The following is an 18,075-nucleotide window of genomic DNA, read 5'->3' as shown; positions in this document are numbered from 1 at the left end:
TTACCAATAAATTGAAGATGTCATACAAGTCCTTGGTTAATGACTGCGAAGTCGAACAGCCTCAACTCATTTGGAAGGGTTTCGGCATGGAGTCTGAATTTTCCAACCAAAGATGCCTTCTTTGCCCGCCATGGCTTTAAAATCGCTAAGCACAATTTTTATATCGTGGCGAGGGCAGTGGTCATAAGCCCGCTCAAGCCGCTTATAAAAGGCATCTTCGATCATATTGCCCTTTTCTTCCGTCGGAGTGTTATTTTCAAAAATTTTGCTCTGAAGCGGATTGTGGCTAAACGTTCATTCACCGAAGTGAATGCCAAAACTCGAATGGCTGAGTCTTTTTCATGCCACGAATCTTACACCGAATTTGTGCTACTTTAGATGGCCGCTGCGGTAAATGTCACAAAGATCTACTCGTGTCCGCCTTTGCCCCATCCATTGCATTTCTTCGACAGCGGTTATGTCAGCCTTTACTGTTAGAGCCAAGAGGACAAAATATCCACCACTTTAGGAGCAATTGGTGGCATATGTTAGCAATAACGGGTCGAATATTATCTTTCCAGGCAGTCATTTCGGGCTTATCTGCGTAGACAAGCCACTTCGCCTAACTTTACAAAAAATAGGTTCATCGCGCGACCTTGCAGGTCACTCCACAGGCCCACGAGATAACGGACTTATCAAAAGTTGTCTTCAATAAGTTGATTTTTTTTGTTTGGTTTACGGTATTTAGCGACGTCTTTTTGGAGCCAAAGGCTGTCTACATTAACATCGTCCAAAGTAGACACGAAAAAGTCATTAATCATGGCTCTATAGGGTTCCCCATTGACTGTAACCTTATGGACGACTTCACATTTGAAGAAATAAGTACCACTGATTTCTTCTGCTCATAGAGCATACCAAACAGTGACTTTTTGACAATTTTATGATGTCTCAATCATGCGTTGTGGATTATCATCACTTCAAATGCGACAGTTCTGTCCATTCACTGAAATTCAGTTTCAATATTTGCGCGAGTTGTTTTTTGTGAGTCCACAAACAAAGATTCTTTCAAAAAATCTTCTTTAAAGGCGATAGTCACGGATTCAATTATTCCTCGCGAAGTTGGATTGATTATTTTGGTTCCTCTTCGATACTCTGCTCCACAGCAGCAGTAATATCTTCAATGCGCGCTCTTGCGAATCAAACCAATAGAGACTCGGTTCTGTTTTTTCCTACCTATTTTTAGCTGTCTTAGACTTAGTTCGTTTTAGATCAGGATAGCATATCTCAAACTACAGCGTGCATGCATAAAAATTCTTCTTCTTGGCGTACAATTTGTTAGCAAAGTGCCACGTTGTGTTAGCAATTAATTTTTGGTCTTAAAAAATTCCAAAAAAAAATTGAAAGAGGAATTCATTTCTACACGTGCAAATTACTCCTTCGACACATTCAAGCACACATACATATTTACGTACATAAATAAAAACTCATCAACGTGACATATGCCTGTCTTTTGGTGGATGAAAAGAGACTCGCCTTCCACTGGCCTTTAATACACTTACATCCAGCAGAAACGTGTTTGTTCATATTTTGTTTGTTTGTCGAGAAGCACAAAAAAAAATATTTCTGAAAAATTGGTCATTTCGTGCGGCCGGCGACCCAGGTCAGGCATACAGGCAGGGTTGATGAGGCGTGTGTCTGTTTATTTTGGCATTTATTACGCTCTTCGCCTGCGTGTCTTTGCACCGTAATGTTTCATATGAGGACACTGTGTATATTTTACAAGCTGGCTAACTGTTTTTTTCTCCATTTTATGCTCTTCGTGCTGTTGTCATTTTGTCCGACTATCACGTTCTTATTTGTATATTTGCATGGCTCAACTGTGGAAGTGTGCCACAGACAATGTAAACCGAATCATATTTGTCATTTGCATTATGTGTGAATGTATTGGTGTGACGTGGTGACGTGCAGAAAATTCGACTCTATTTATACAAAAGGACTTTATAAATTCAGTCTCAAAAGGAATGATGCATTTTTCTATAACTCTCGTCAACTAAAGTATAGTAATGGTCTAAGTTTTAGTCTCTTTTAAAAAGTACATTGGGGCGGCAGTATTTCTCAAAATATTGCTGAAATATTCTCAAAACATTCCACTTTCCCAAATTTTTGGACCTAGACGAATTTAGAGCAAGATCAAAGAAGAATCCTTATAATACCTGACAAACTTGAAAATTAGTTTCAGCACCCACTTAATGAATATATGCTGGGCTACCTTTCTGGAAAGGTGAAGTGACTAATGATCTAATGCTATAGAGGTTTAGCTTAATTTGAGCCGAAATATTCGTCTTAGAGGACGTAAACGCTTTTTGCGAACTTCAAGAGCGACTTGATATCTTGTTTTGATACTTCATCTGGTCCCTCGCACTCCAAAATTCTTACACAAAAAGTATGCTTTCAATACTTTTATCTTCATAAAATAAGCTCAAACAAGCAAGCAAGTTGAAATTGATAAGATCTCTATGGCCATAGCACCGCTGTTACAACAAACCGCGCTTTGCAGAATCCATCCTTAATCCGGTCATTAATATCTGACCGTTTTTCGCCAATCGCTCGCTGCAATTTGATGATTTGTTGTCGCTGGGGTTCTCCATTAGTGGCTTCAAGCGGTTTTAGAGGCTCATAATACGTCCATCTGAACCCATTAAATACATAGCTTTTCTTGGCGTCCAGGATGTTCGGTTGATTTTAAATATTTTTTGTGTTTTGGGTTGTCCTCATGCTGATGCAAAATCAACGTCTCTTGAATTTGATTCATATCACACCGATTTCTTTGTTTTCAGCTTCTTGCTTTTAATCATTTTAAAATGATTGCTTAAGTGATTTCGAAAGATTCCGTGAGCTCTGTTTGTGTTTGCCAACAATTTTCATAGATTAATGCTTGCAGTATCTTGCTTTGCAGAAACGACTTTATGCCGTAATCAATGTCATCACAATACTAAGCATCTTTCAAAAAGCGAACATATTCGTTAGGGAAAAGGAGATGAAGAAACATGAGCAGTCCAGCATAGGAGATCACAGTAAACACATTTTCATTAGGGTATCAAAATTGTTATTTATCTACAAAGAGCCTTAAGTCGACTAATTTCGTTTCCATCGACTTCGAAGTTTGAGTTCAATTCGTTTTATCCATTCGATTTCGATAGTTGGTGACCCTCAAAAACTGTAAGCTCACCACATGGATGCTTATTCAATAATGAGCGATTCGCACGCTTACATTTAGGAAAAGCTGTATTCTGTTGTAAGTAAGTAGTTCAGAGGACATTTTGTGATCTACTCCATGCCTAAAAAAGAAAAGAGGTTAAATTCGGTTGCACCGAAGCTAAAATACCCATAAAAAATATAAAATATTCTTAGCAACAACTTGATTTTCATCGATCAGTTGGTTTGGTATCTTTGTTCAAATTTGGACGTGTGCAAATTTCAGGTCTATATCTGAAAAACTGAGAGTATATTTCGTGTATATACAGACAGAAGGAAGAACACACGGTCGTAACTCGCAATAATGACCATTTATAATGTAGATATATATTGAAGAGTCTCCGTCTTTACCTTCTGGTTATTTCAAGCATAGTGGCAAACATAATGTACCTTGATCAGGGTATAAAGATCAGGCAACTGCGCTAACCGAGCTCTGCTCGTCTAGTACGAGTATTAGAACACAGGACTTCTTCAAAGTCCGATGATACTGAGAAAAGAGATTTCTTGCTTACAAGCATATTATCCATTTTAAAATTCCTTTACTAGTAGTATTAGTATAGATTGGAATACAAATTATTTGAGGTTTGTACCGTGACTTAATATTATCCAAGGGGATTCAGCCTGAGTCGGATGCGAAATCTATAATCAAGAATTTCCGGTTCTATGTCGTAAGACCAGCAGTTTGTACATGAAACCATGCTCACGTTGGATAGATGTTTCTTGAGCATACAGTGCCTGGTATAGAGTGCGACTAGTAGACGGAACTTGTGTCTGGGAAGGTTAATCATTTAAAATTTGACATGTTTTAACTTCCTTATAACAGCATTCCATGGCGCATACCAATTGCTTGCTGTCAGTAACTCTCTCGACCTCTCTCCTCCGTCCGGAGCAGCTCCTTGATTGTGTGGGACCCCACTGCAAAGTTCTGATCTCATCATTTTTGGAGATGACGTTCTGTTCATTGGCCAGCTCGTTGCCGGCTACCCCTCTAAGCCTCGTCAGGTGTACGCGGTTGTAGACTGATAGGTTGTTCAGTCTTATGATAATCTCATGGGTTGAGATCGCTTTTAGCGCTGCTTTACTAACGCTAAGTATGGCGAAGCGTTGATTGCTATATTTGCGTTTGAGATTAATTTCTGCATACTGACTTAAAGCAAAGGCCTCTTCCTGAGATATGCTCGGAAAACATCGTTTGGGTTTGGAAATTTTGTTTCGCCGCACCAATACTTTTCGATGTCTTCGAGCCGTTAGTCGAAGTGGCCGGGTGGAATCAGTTCAGTCAATCTTAGTACCGAGAGTAACTTCCAACTTCCTTTTCATAACGCCGTCTCTTGGCAGGAGGACCAGTGGTGTTTCTTCACCGAAGACATTCGTTTGTTGAAAGGACATTTTGCTCACTTTACCATACCCTTGCGTTGCCATGAGTATCATGGTATCCTTCGTTGTTTGATTGATTACTATATGAAGTGGTGTGAGCATGATTTCTAGTGCTGCGGTTGGGTAAATGCGCATTGGCCCTGAAGCGCAGATGCAGGCGAGTCTTTGCAGCTTCGTTAATTGAAGATCTACCGAAGTCTATCATGCCTTCGGTGCCCAAGCAACCGCTCCTTAATTAAAAATGGGCCCCACGATCGTGGTAGACAGTGACCTGATAGTACTTGGAGGATGATGGACGAATCCTGCTCTCTCCTCTCCGAGTACAGTCTGTTCTTCTGTGTATTGGAGCCATTAAGAGTACTTTTAAGACATTTTAAAAGCAATTTCTTACAAAAAAGTATGAAAAAAGAAAACTAACGTAGTGACAATCTGTTCTCTTGGTTCTTCTGAATGATTCGAAAACTTTTCTTCTCCTTTATTGACGTTGTCACTGCTTACGCAGTTATTACGGAGTTTACAACCGCACGCCAGTCGCTCTCCTTTTTCGCTGTTTGGCGCCAATTGAAGATTCCAAGCCAGTGCGAAAAATGCAGTTTTATGGTCCTTATCTTCCGCAAAACCTTTCTTTCGAAAACTCGCCGTAACGCCGACTTATCACATTTTGTCATCTGCTATGCGGGACGTGGATGATGAGTGACTTGTAGTATTTGGTTTTTGTTCGTCGAGAGAGAACTTAACTTCTCAATTGCCTACTCAGTCCTGTTTGCACGAGTTATTTTACGTTGGATTTCTTGTTGGTGTTAATACTAGTTTCAAGATAGACGAAACTAACTACGACTTCGAAGTTATGACTGTCAACAATGTCATGGGAGCCTAGTCGCGAGTGCCAGGATTTTTTGTTTGATGGCAGGAGATACTTTGTCTTGCCCTCCTTCACCACCAGACCCATTTACCTTGCTTCCTTATCCATTCTGAAAAAGCAGAGCTAATGGTGCGGTTGCCATGGCCAATGGACTTTCTTATGGTCGGATAATGGAACATCTGCTTGATCGTTATTGTTTAGGGAATCGAGTCAAACATCTCCTGAGGTTAACCTTTAACTGCCATTCAACATCCTGAGGAATTGTCACTTCCATAATTTCAGTATCCTATGGGTATTAGTCACTAGATCACATCTTAAGGTCTTACAAGCGTAAGCTCCGTTCTTGAAACCTCTGAAATACCGCTATCGGCCAGCTTGTCAAGCTCTTCATACTCACGCATTTCAACCTCTCTTACCCTACCGGGTATTTTTAATTCGAACATTACTTGTATGTGTGCTCTGCCTATTTACCTACACAGGCGAATGAGCATGCAAATCAAGGTCATACACTTGCCCTACGGACACAAAGCACCACATTCCAATTTGTAGGCAAAATAGGCGAAACATCACAAAAAAAAGAGAGCAAAGTGTAGAGAGCATCAGTGAAATTGCAAAAACGAAAAGTGAAAGGGCGTCGGAATACAGCAGACTAGTATTTACCGCAATACATGTTCTACTTCATTTTACATATTTTTTTTAGGATGTTAGTTTTGTTATTGTTGTGTTTTTTTTTGTTTTGTTATTGTTGTGTTTTTTCGTCGAATGCGAACTAACTGGGCTTATAGACCATGGAGAGAAAAAATAGGAAAAAAAACAAAAAAAAAATCAGGACAAAAAACAGTAAATGGCATCTTGTTTCCATAAGATTTTGTTGCTGTTTCCTATTTTCGTTCGCTGTACTCGCTCCCTGTCAAAATCGTGTTGTGCGCCCGACTCTCCGACTCTGCAGAGGCTGTAGATGCATTCAACCGGCAAATAAAAACAGCTGACAGCACGTTTCACTTTCATTTTCGTTTAGTTTCCGCTCAAACACTCCCTCCGTTCTTAAGCTTTACAACGCATTTGTTACCATGTGTCTTGACCTATATCTTTCAAGCAAGACACCAGCCGTTGGCAGCAGTTGTTGCGTTTGATTCTGGACGCAATTGTGCCACTTAGGCAAAGGTAACGCCTCTGCTTGTACTCCTATTTCCTCTCGAATAAACGTCTTGTAAATATTTTTGTCCACTAAATTGTTGTGACCATGCGAGGCCCGTGTAATAAATCAATTGGCGCTTGGTGTCACAATGAATTTACACGCTTGTTGCCCACAGTTGCCACCTATTAATCACCAGTTGCTAAAACTTCGATTGGCTTGTTTCGACAGATTCCCCCGGCACTTTGGCTTGTGTGTCAAAAAAAGTGGTCGAATTCGTTCTTAAACTCAGTTTGTTAAAATTTTATTAATTTATTGCTTCTTGTGCCGCTGGGAATTGGGAGTTTGATGGGTATAAAAGTTTTGTTGAACCAAAAGTTTCCGCATTTAACACTGCATTATCGAGATCAAGGGCTATTGGCAATTACAAAAGACTTTCTTAATATGTTGGGAAATTTGGGATAGGATTAGTGGAAACAGGTGTTAACGAAAATCGATTCCCTAGAGGAACAGCTCAGAAGATTTAATTGGAATTAAAGTCGAATACTTATCATTGCTCAATAGTATTATTTGAGGTATTGCCCACCCGAAGTTATAACATTTTCCTATCTTTGCGGTAGTTTTTAGAATCATCCTCGGCGCAACAGCCAAGAATTAAACGAACCAATTGTTGATACCTTGTGCTGATGTGAACCGTATTCCAGTGAGAGCGATCTGTATCGACTGTAAAAAACTATATTTGGAAAGAAAAATGCCTGAATTATAAGGCCGGAGACCAAAACTTCCCAGCAGCTATTTTCCAAATAGTTTCAACAGGTTATAGTATAATATGAAGCCACGCTTTGCTATGATGAAAATTCCTTCCTGTCTCGTAACAAATTGCGGGAGTTGTAGTCGCTATCGTTTCCCATTAATGGTTTCACGTACTTTTAGAAGTTCTTCACACAGCACGCCATTCTGATACCATCAAATACAGCGCATAACCTTGGTGTCATGAATATTCGGCTTTTCCGTTGATTTTACTGGTTGACCAGTGTATGACTGATGATTCTTTGCATGTATGATTGTACTAATGGGTCCATGTTTCAACACCAGTCACTAGTCGAAGAAAAATGACTTTCTTTAGTGGTGTTCAAACAGCATTTCTCGCGGCATATGTATTTCAGCGTTTCAAGGCTTCAGTTCATATGGTACTCAATATCCTTGATTTGAATGATTTGAAGATTATGCGAGCTTTTTATTTGTTAACAATCTTCATCCAGTAGGGCGTCCAATTCCTCGTCTTCAAACTGCTTTCGTCGTTCAAGATTTTGCACCCCTTTAAAGCCAAAATCAGCAAACATAAATCGTGAAAGCCACTTTTGACACGTTCGGTTCGGTAGAGCAGGTTTATCTTATTATTCCATCCCTTTCAACTGAAGTTTTTCTAATATTTAAGTAAAGAACTCCGCGCAAAAACACTTTTCGGACACAAATTTTGACATAGTATTAAGTGAATTAGATATTCCAAGTTTCCAGATCTTTCATCACCTGGTCTTTCCAACGGAGTAGAGGTCTGCCTCTTCCTTTGCTTCCCCCGGCTGGTACCGCGTCGAATACTCTCAGTGTGTGGAGTGTGTTTCTCCATTCGGACGACATTATTTCGCTGAACTATTTTAAGGTCGTCATATATCTCGTACAGCTCATCGTTCCATCAACTACGGTATTCGCCGTTGCCACTCGGTGGCGGATTCCCTCTCCCCTCGAATTTGCGCTCATTTATAAGGTAGTAGTGAAGTAAATGTCACAAGAACTTACTAGTATCAGTTCTTGTCCGTCCATCGCACTTCTTGGACGGCGGTGATGTCAGCCTTTACTCTTACGATGATATCAACCAGCTGTCCAAAACAACGAAATAGTCCCTCAGTTCTTGAGATATTGATGTGAAATTAACCTAATACAACTTAATTTATATATTTTAACCTCAATATTTCCCAGTCAACTTCTAACAAAACAGACTTGCATATATCCTTGACTAACCTGACATAACTGTCTTCTAAGCAATGTTACCAACTTTAATTTTCCACAAACAAATATTGTTGAAATTTAAGTCGCCTCTTTAAAGCCTATATTTTTAGCTAGACTTAACAACGTAACGGCATTTAAGTCTCACAGCTCCCTTTATATGCAAAGTTGCCACATTTTGCATATAAATAAAGTTAAACGCGCAAAAAGTAAACGCCGCTCCATTTTCTAGACAGTATTATGACGTCTCTCAACTTTTATGCTGCGCCTGCCTCTTCTCATATATGTATCTATATCCCTTGCTCCTCCATTGTCATGAAACGGGCGTATGAAGTATACAAAGGCGAGTGCATAAACATAAAAGTGATGATAAATTGTGAGAGTGTCTTAATACTGTTCGCCTGATTAAAATAACGCTTTAATATGAAATTTCGGGCGAAATAAACTGCATGGAGCATATGGGGATGTCAACGTGTGTGAAAAGGAAGAGAGTAAAAGTTCATAAGTATTACTCCAAGCAGTTGATGGCAATAATTTTTTGAGCATTCTGTTGAGCCTCGCCTGCTTTGTGCGACGCTTTCGCTTTGAGCGCCAATGAGGCTTTGCTAAGTCGAAGAAGATGTTACTTGCTGGAGGCTTTTAAATATTTCATTTACATGAAGATATATTTCCTCATTCAAATATTAAAGAGCAAAGGAGTGAGCGTATTTATAATGAGATGGCTATGAATCTGTCTATATATCTTTTTAAGGTGTTTAGGAAGTCGGATTTAAAGTTCAGGTAAAACCAAAATTGATATTTGTATATACTGAGTGCTTGGCTGAGTTTCTGTGAGTCGCTGAGTCCAATTTCAAATTTCATCCCAAATATTATTTAAAAAATACTTCAGCAATGGATAACTGGAGCCTCCGTATTCCTTCAATTGAAACTGCATTGACGAAATACCCAGCAATTATAGTCCTTTATTGTGATTTGGCTTTGAGAACTCAACAATAATAATTAATTGAGTCGGTTGCCTCTGTAACTCTGTTTCACTAATAGGCTGCTAACAACGACTCGCTCCAAAATAAAAACCCTGTATATTGTTTATCGGCCTGAGACACGTGTGCCACCTTTTTCTCTTTTTTTGCATAAGCTTTCAATTCATTACATGAAATTTATGATAATGCCTTTGCTGAGTTTTTCATTTAGGACATTGAAAGTGAGATCAGACGTTCACAGTTACTATAAGTCTAAATTCTACTTGTAGTTTGAGGGCAAGGATGAAACGAGATATCAAGATAATAGAGATCCGATAGTGCATTAAAATAGCGCATTTAGCACTAATTGAGCTCGAAGTGGCAGCACTCATACTTACCTGCCTGAATTACTTGAACCCCTCCCACAGGCACATTTCTACCTAAACATTGTGGTTACTGGCCTCACTAGTGTTCTCTGAAGAACCGTCGCACTTCTTTTACCTGATTGGCGTATAAATGCGGTGCAAAACACATCTTAAGCTCAGTTACAGTTTAGCTTTCGGAGAAGAAACAGCTGCGAAGTAGATATTTCAAGAAGTCTATAAAATTACATAACTATCGAAAATGTTGAGAATGAGAATACAAAGTAATATCTCTACCAACTCCCCACATCAACGACCAACCCGAAACTCTTTAAATTTTCCAATATACACTGACCAAATGCGGGAAAAAGAGGATCATAGGAAACAAGAGAAGAAAGCATTATCGGCGACGCCTATAAAAGTAAGACGGCAAGTCAAAAATCTAATAAATGACATTCGAAAAGAGAGCGAGAGGACACTTAGGCTTTAGAATAGACATATATCATAAGTTTTGTTTTTAGTTAATTTTAATTGTAATTTAAATCAATAAATAACTAGTATATTTTTAAACAAATAAAATATATGAATCTTAAAAAATATTCAATTATTAACTAAAACGAAGAAGGGGTTATTTGGTATTTTTAGTAAAATATGGTATAGGGAATTTCTTGGTAGTAAGTTAGATGTCGGATAGAAATCATACTATTATGACAAGTAAGGACCGGTGTGGTCAAAAATTTTCAACCCTTGCAACTTGCAAGGATGAAAGCCACCTTAAGGCTTGTTAGTGTAAGGTATGACATCTAGGGCAAGTTATCACCTATTTTTAACCAATTTACGCACAGTGATGCTTCGTTAGGAAAACAATACCTCCCCTTAGTAATATAACTCGATATATGCGTATGTATATTCACCCGGAAATTCGAAAATCTTTACATAAAGTATATGAAGGCTAAGGGAAACATTTACGCGATTCAACCCATTTGTATTACCATCAGGGAATGATTCCTTCAAATTTCAATAATAGTATGTTCTACACGCTGACCGATATATTAGGTTAAAAGTTAACTATAGGCAAAGGGGTCCACATATTCGGTATCTTGGAACCTGAATAGTTTTGGTTCGATTTGAACAATTTTTGGTTATAAGGTACAGTAAACGTAATCCCGTTAAACCATTTATAGCTTGATTTGTATATTGCAAAGTGACAGAATCAAATAGAATTCAAAATCGATTTGGCCTGTTTTCGTACTGTAGCATATTAATGTAAGTATACTATTAACCGCCGAATTTGGTTGAAATCTGTGGAGTTGGGGCTTAAGCAGGTCACTGATATATGGGCAGCCAACGTCCAATTTTGATATCGGCTCTTATAAAGCCTATTAGTGTAATTTCGGATATAAAATGGTATGTCTCTGATTAATAGATTTAAATATTGATTTATCGCAGTTTTAGAATTTTTTAACGAAATCTTTGTGTGGGAAATGGATGGGGTTATCATCCGATTTCCCACCGCATTTTCACAATATCGATAGGGTTGCTAAAAGGAGTTGCGTTGATAGAATTTGGTTTTTATAGCTTTAGGCGTTTAGGAGATGTTCATTAAGCTACTAGCGAGTGGGACCACGATTACTTCTTCAAAAAATTTTAAACAGCAGAGGTCATTTCTTAAGGCGATGCAGAGCCTGGCTATGGCAATTTATTGATGCGGTTACGCCTATCTACAATGCCAAGCTTCTTTTGGTGGGAAAAATATGTGTAACGATTTTCATCACGATATCTCAGTTTTTGTTCAAGTTACATGCAGTCGAAGCGATTCAATTAGCCCAATACATTTGTGCAAAGGTTTTTTTCAATCCTCGAAATAGTTGTTAAAGTTAATTTTCAGAATAGCCTTCAATGTGCGTAGCGATTCACGGTTTCTTCGGTGCGGTCATTTGAATTTGCTAAGTAGCCGGAAGTCACACGGAGCTAAATCAGGCGCATATGGTGACTGCGGCATGATATTAGTTGAAAAATTGGCAAAAACCTCACGAAGAATCAATTCAGTTTTCGACAGTGCATTATCGTGGTGCAAAAATCAATATCGGCACATAATTCCGTCCTCTTTTACGAATAGCTTGCCGCAAATGACGCATAACACACAAATATTATTCCTTGTCGACAATTTGGCCGGTCGGAAGGAATTCGGAATTGATTTTTGACCTGATTTGACGTGATTTTTCGGCTTCGGTTCACCTTTGCCACGATATTCGGCCGACTGATCGGCTGTTTTCGGGTTGTAAGCATCGACCCATGACTCATCGCCAGTTATGATTTATTTCACGACATCCTGGTAGATGGAAAGCACTGTTTCACAGATGTTAACGTGACGCTGTTGTCCCAAAAATTTAGTGATTTTGGAACTTATCTTTCCGATATTCCAACTATGCCAGTAAGATCTCTGCATCTTAGTCGTCGATTCTTAAGCAACAATATCTTTATTTTAATAACGTGTTGATCATCAGTTGATATTTATATCTGCCCTGGATATGGTTCACCGTCAAAGCGATCTCGAGCCTCTTTGAATAATTTGTACCAATCACCAACACTTTCTCGCAATAAACAATTATCACGGAAGTCCTTTCCCATATCTTGAACGTTGCCTCACCAGAGAGTTGATTCCATATACAAACTTTAATGAAACTTCTTTGTTGAAGAATTTTACTTATCGTAACTATCGCCGAATGCCTTTATGTACTTCAAAAAGACAAGAGTATACTAAAAACGTATGATTATTTTGATGTGGTATTGGAAAGGATGTTACTGAAAATTTAAACAAAAGTCTTTCTATTTTTGCCCACATAACCCTTTATCTAGCAACATGTTGCAATATTACAAAAATCTAACATTTTTATTATTTTTTATACTATATTTTATCTGATTTATGTAATATTTGCTAATATACTTTGTTTATCATGCATCACGTCTTGTATTCTGCATCTCTTAAATATATAAATTTGTACACATGCAAACACAGGAATGCGAAGAACAATTGACGGAATGAAAAGTGGCAAGTTCAAATGCCATCAATTTATATAGTAATATTTTGTTGTTGTAATATGAGAACATAACAGAAGGTTATTTATTGCGATAGCCATGAAATCGAAGCGATTCAATTAGTTACAAATATATGAACATACATAGTATATATTGTACTACATATATGTATATACATATTTTGTGTACTGACGAGAAATTTAGCACCTCATTCTGACAAAAATTTTGTATATACATACACTGATTCTATACAAAAAAAATCTTGAGCAGGGTAGTGTCAAATAAAAATATGTCTCATATACTCGATTGTGTTATTAGTATTGTACTATATACTAATTATAGTACTTTACATTGCAATTCTTGATTGCAAAAGCATTTCTCTACTTAAAGAGAATATGATCATCCAGTTTCATTTAATTGATTTTAAAATCCACATTACCCAGAAAGTGCGATAAACCAGACAGCTGAAGGGCGAAATGGTCTTTGCTTGACTTGACTTTACATTGACTTCCCCGCCTCAAATAGTAAATCACTGGAAACAAACAGATTTCACTCATATGAGGAAGTTAGCATGAAAATGAGTGTACATTTTGAAGGTTCCGAATTATTTTTGATTTATCAAAATCATTTATTATTTACAGATAATATTCCCTTCATGCCTTCAAGTAATAAGCTGAGGACGTCCGTGAGTCCGTAGATTCATAAATCTAGGCGATTATAGCCGCAAAGGTAATTTTTACTATTCTATTCCTACCCGACTTGGAAGCTTGAGCATTTTTCATTCACTTGATATCCTTGATGTCAGCCCTTTCGGAAATTTAATTGTATATGCTTTCTAGTAACTTCCGTATTTTTTTACTATATTTGTACGGTAGTCAGATGGATGATAGTTTTGACAATCTCTTCCACTTTTCCGTTTCTCGGAATTCCTTTGTGGTCTGGAACCCAGTATTTAAGCAGCACCTACTCATCACCTGACTCCATTTTTCTAAGAACATTATCTGACATATATATTTACCTTCTTTATGCTTTACCTTGAGGTATTCAGCCACTTTTCTGACCGCAAAGACAGATACTGCAGTATTCGTGAAACTTGAAGGGTCGCCTGCCATTCATCTCCAAACAATAGGTACCAACAGCATTAGCAATTTTTTAACCGTTTGTATAGATATTGTAGCACCACCTCCTTTAGTGTGACTTGAAACCTTCTCTCCCAAATAAAGCGCGATGGTATTTTGTCTATTTTATCCACCAACTCCCTGCTTATTGACATATGCACGAAGATCTTTATGGAGAATATATTATAGAGAGCTGTAGAGCTTTCCATAGCAACGCCAATTGTTGGTAGGTTGTGTAACTTATCCAGTGCAGCCGTTATAGTGGTTCTTGGCGCTCCTGTTATGCCGAGAAAACCGAGTCGCTGAATGGACTGGCTGAAGAGCTCACCCGCTCGGCAGCATCCTCTAACGTGGTAGGACCTGAACCCTTCGTCGCGGTGGGTCCTCATACCACAAAGAAGCTGCTCCAAAGGAAGAATAAATAGACCTCTACTGCCAGCAATTCCAAGGCATGCGGTATGCCAAGTTGAAAATGGAGGGTTATAATCTCAGCAGGCTTAAATATGTAATCAACCTTCCCTGAGACAAACTCAAGCTACTTGTCGCATTCTATACTGGCCACTGTAAGATCAAGAAGCACTAACAAAATTGTAAATGGCCGGTTCTGCGACAGGGAGTCTGAAACTCCAGAATACCTGCTAGTTGACTGCATTGCAGCCTTTAGACGCACGATAAAGGCGCTTGGATCCATGTTTCCAAATAGAGATCACATCACCTCACTAGCACCTGGCAGTATATCAGAATTTTACTATATGCTGGGGCTAAGTAGGCCGTTGTGACTTAGAAGAGGGCACCTTAGACCGCGGTGCAATACTCATCTATTTATCTTCTCTTATCTTATCCGCTGCAAAGGTTTTCTCTATCAAGTTTCGCAGACAGCGGTCCACCACACCAAATCACGTAAAGCAAGATTGGCACGACCACCGTTGTGGAACAACAATGCAGTCAAGGTGATTGACCTCATGTGAAACTATTGAGCCCTGGGCGTTGCCATGTCGTGATTTTATAATACTTGGAGATATTTTGAAACTTGGTTAATGAATACTTTTGTTGAACGAATTTGAGATAAAAGAGTTCAACACATCCTTTGTGTCATTGTTTAAACTGTGATTCTTGCCAAACAAAGAGTATATAAGAGTATATGACTATATAGGTAGGTCGTGAGTTCTATTTGTTTCTGATTAAATCAAGATCTACACCACAAACTAGTGAAGAAGATTTTAAGAGAGTTGAGTGGGAAGACACATTTCTCATTTCTCTTGGCATACTCCATTAAAATTGTGTACGTATATTTATAAATAAACTTTAGTACTTGCATTTACTAGCATATGGTACATTGTGTTTTATATTGTTGTCGTTGCTTTTTGCTATTTGTCCATCTGCAAGCATTTCGTATGCTATCAAATTTGAAACAGATGCTCGATTTCGTTAAAATGCAGCGCACAACAATGAGTTCGAAGGAATAAATAAATGAATGAATGTTTGACATGTGTTTGTTTGTGTGTCGTTTGTGTGAGTGTGTGTTTACGCTTGTCAAGAAGTTCCCTCGAAAGTTAGTCAATAAACTCGGGCACAATATGGCGGTCGCGTGCATTGACCGACAACCGACAACCGAGCTCTCAGGGGCATACAATGCTCTGGCTACGTTTGTACCCTAGCTACGCATTGCGGTACTTGTGTAGTGGATGTGCGTGGAATTTCTAAGCATTTCAAAAGCGAGAAAGCAAAGTTTCTTATTATTTTTGTGGTAATGCTCGAAGTATGCGCACTAACTGATGCCGATAATGGCAGCTCTTTAGTAATCGGATATGGAAATGTAATTGATATGAGCACAGCTCCCTATTTTGGTAAATTGTGCGGGTAGTATTTATTAAAAGGGTTATTCTAATAGCGGTTAAGCAAATTCTACTGCTAAGTACGCAATAAAATTGAATTTTTAGTATATTAAGGGTTAAAGGTACCATAATTTTAGGCGGTGGAGCGAAAAAGTTGCTGCTTTCGTAGAAAAAGTTATTGCAAATGAGAATACTTTTCTGGAATAATTATTTTACGATTTGAAATAGAAAAAGCGCTCCAAAAATAAATTAATGAGTTTTAGTTAGTGACGTTAACTCCAAGTTAAAGGTATCTACGCAATAACGTAATTTGAATAATAATCCACTAAAGCTCTACAAATAACTAATTAACAGAACGCAAATCTAAAAGTACGAACTTTTTAATTTAGTTCAAATGGAGCTAGTTGAAATTTACGGCTTAAAAATATTGAGTTTGAAGTTGGGTTTGAGACTGAACTTAGTTTTTGTTAGTATTGTGGTTAATCTTAAGTGAGTTATGGTTAATTTTAAGTTCAATGTTTAGTTCAATCTTATGATTGAGGTTAAATAAAGGTACACGTTAAGCTCAAGTCGAATTTTAGGTCAAATTTAAAGATAAGTTCAAAATAAGGTTAGCATATTACCGCTAATCTTAGAGCTTAAAGTTAGGTTAACGTATTGTTAAGGTTAAGATTAGGGATCAGTATAAATTTCAGCTTAAAATCAGGCTAGAGTTTAAGGATTGGGAAATTTTAAAATAAAGTAAAGCTTAAAGGTGAAAAAGAAACTTTTCCTAATTCAAAAATTAATTAATTATAATTAGAAGTAAATAACCTCGGCTATGTTTAAAGGTAAGGTTAATCATAGGGTTAAGTTCAAGTGTAGGGATAAGGGAGAATTGAGTTTAAGCTTAAGTTGAAGCTGAAGTTGAAGTCTAAGTTTAAGTTTATGTTTAAGTTTATGTTCAAGTTTATGTTTAAGTTTATGTTTAAGTTTATGTTTCAGTTTCAGCTTAAGTTTAAGCTTAGGTTTAAGTTTAAGTTTAAGTTTAAGTTTAAGTTTAAGTTTAAGTTTAAGTTTAAGTTTAAGTTTAAGTTTAAGTTTAAGTTTAAGTTTAAGTTTAAGTTTAAGTTTAAGTTTAAGTTTAAGTTTAAGTTTAAGTTTAAGTTTAAGTTTAAGTTTAAGTTTATGTTTACGTTTAAGTTTAAGTTTAGGTTCAAGTTCAAGTTCAAGTTCAAGTTTAGGTTTAAATTTAAGTTTAAATGTAAGTTTAAGTTTAAGTTTAAGTTTAAGTTTGAGTTTGAGTTTGAGTTTGAGTTTGAGTTTAACTTTAAGCTTAAGTTTAAGTTAATGTTAATGTTAATGTTAATGTTAATGTTAATGTTAATGTTAATGTTAATGTTAATTTAAATGTTATGTGTGTGCTGCAAATAACCTATTATGAGGAGTTTTAGCATTATGGTGTATTAGGGAATTGATAAGAAATATGAGTAGAATATATATTACTCTGCGATTGGTTTGATTACAGAAAACCAAATTTACAGACACCAAATTTACACAATAAGCGCTTGCTATGCAATAAAGTTGCTTACTAGTGTATAAAAACTAAGTGACATGCACTTGCCACTCTTATAGCGCTTGCACTCCGTAGCGAGGGGTATGAACTTAACCAATACACCCACATACATACATATGCATACATGGGTGCATTTGCGCTGCAAGTGAGCTGTAATAACTTGCAAGCGCAACAATAACGGACACTTGTCAGCCAGCGATTGGGGCAAGTGGACGTTGACCAGTGAACGGGTGCACTTAAGTGTTGCAGTTGGAAAGAAATTCATATTCCAAAGGGGTGACAATTTAGAAAAAATTATTTTTATTTATAGAAAAAAAAAAATCAGTGTAATTTGCTGAAGTTGAGTGTGAAATGCACACAGTATGGAAAATTATTGATGAAATTTATGCAACAATAACAACAACATATTATGCGCATTATCAGCAGCTGACAGCGGTGCAATTGAGTCGAAGCGTGGCCAATTGCCACAGAGTGAAATTAAACGCTTTATTTTTATTTGCATGCAATCAGCGAAATTGATGAAAAGAAAGCACAGAAAGCAAATGGGAAAACAGCAAAATATATGGATAAAAATCAGTAAATAAAAATATGTTTA

This window comes from Bactrocera tryoni, chromosome 3, assembly GCF_016617805.1.
Source record: "Bactrocera tryoni isolate S06 chromosome 3, CSIRO_BtryS06_freeze2, whole genome shotgun sequence".
Taxonomy (NCBI): Eukaryota; Metazoa; Arthropoda; class Insecta; order Diptera; family Tephritidae; genus Bactrocera; species Bactrocera tryoni.
Note: the sequence above shows the minus strand (reverse complement) of the source record.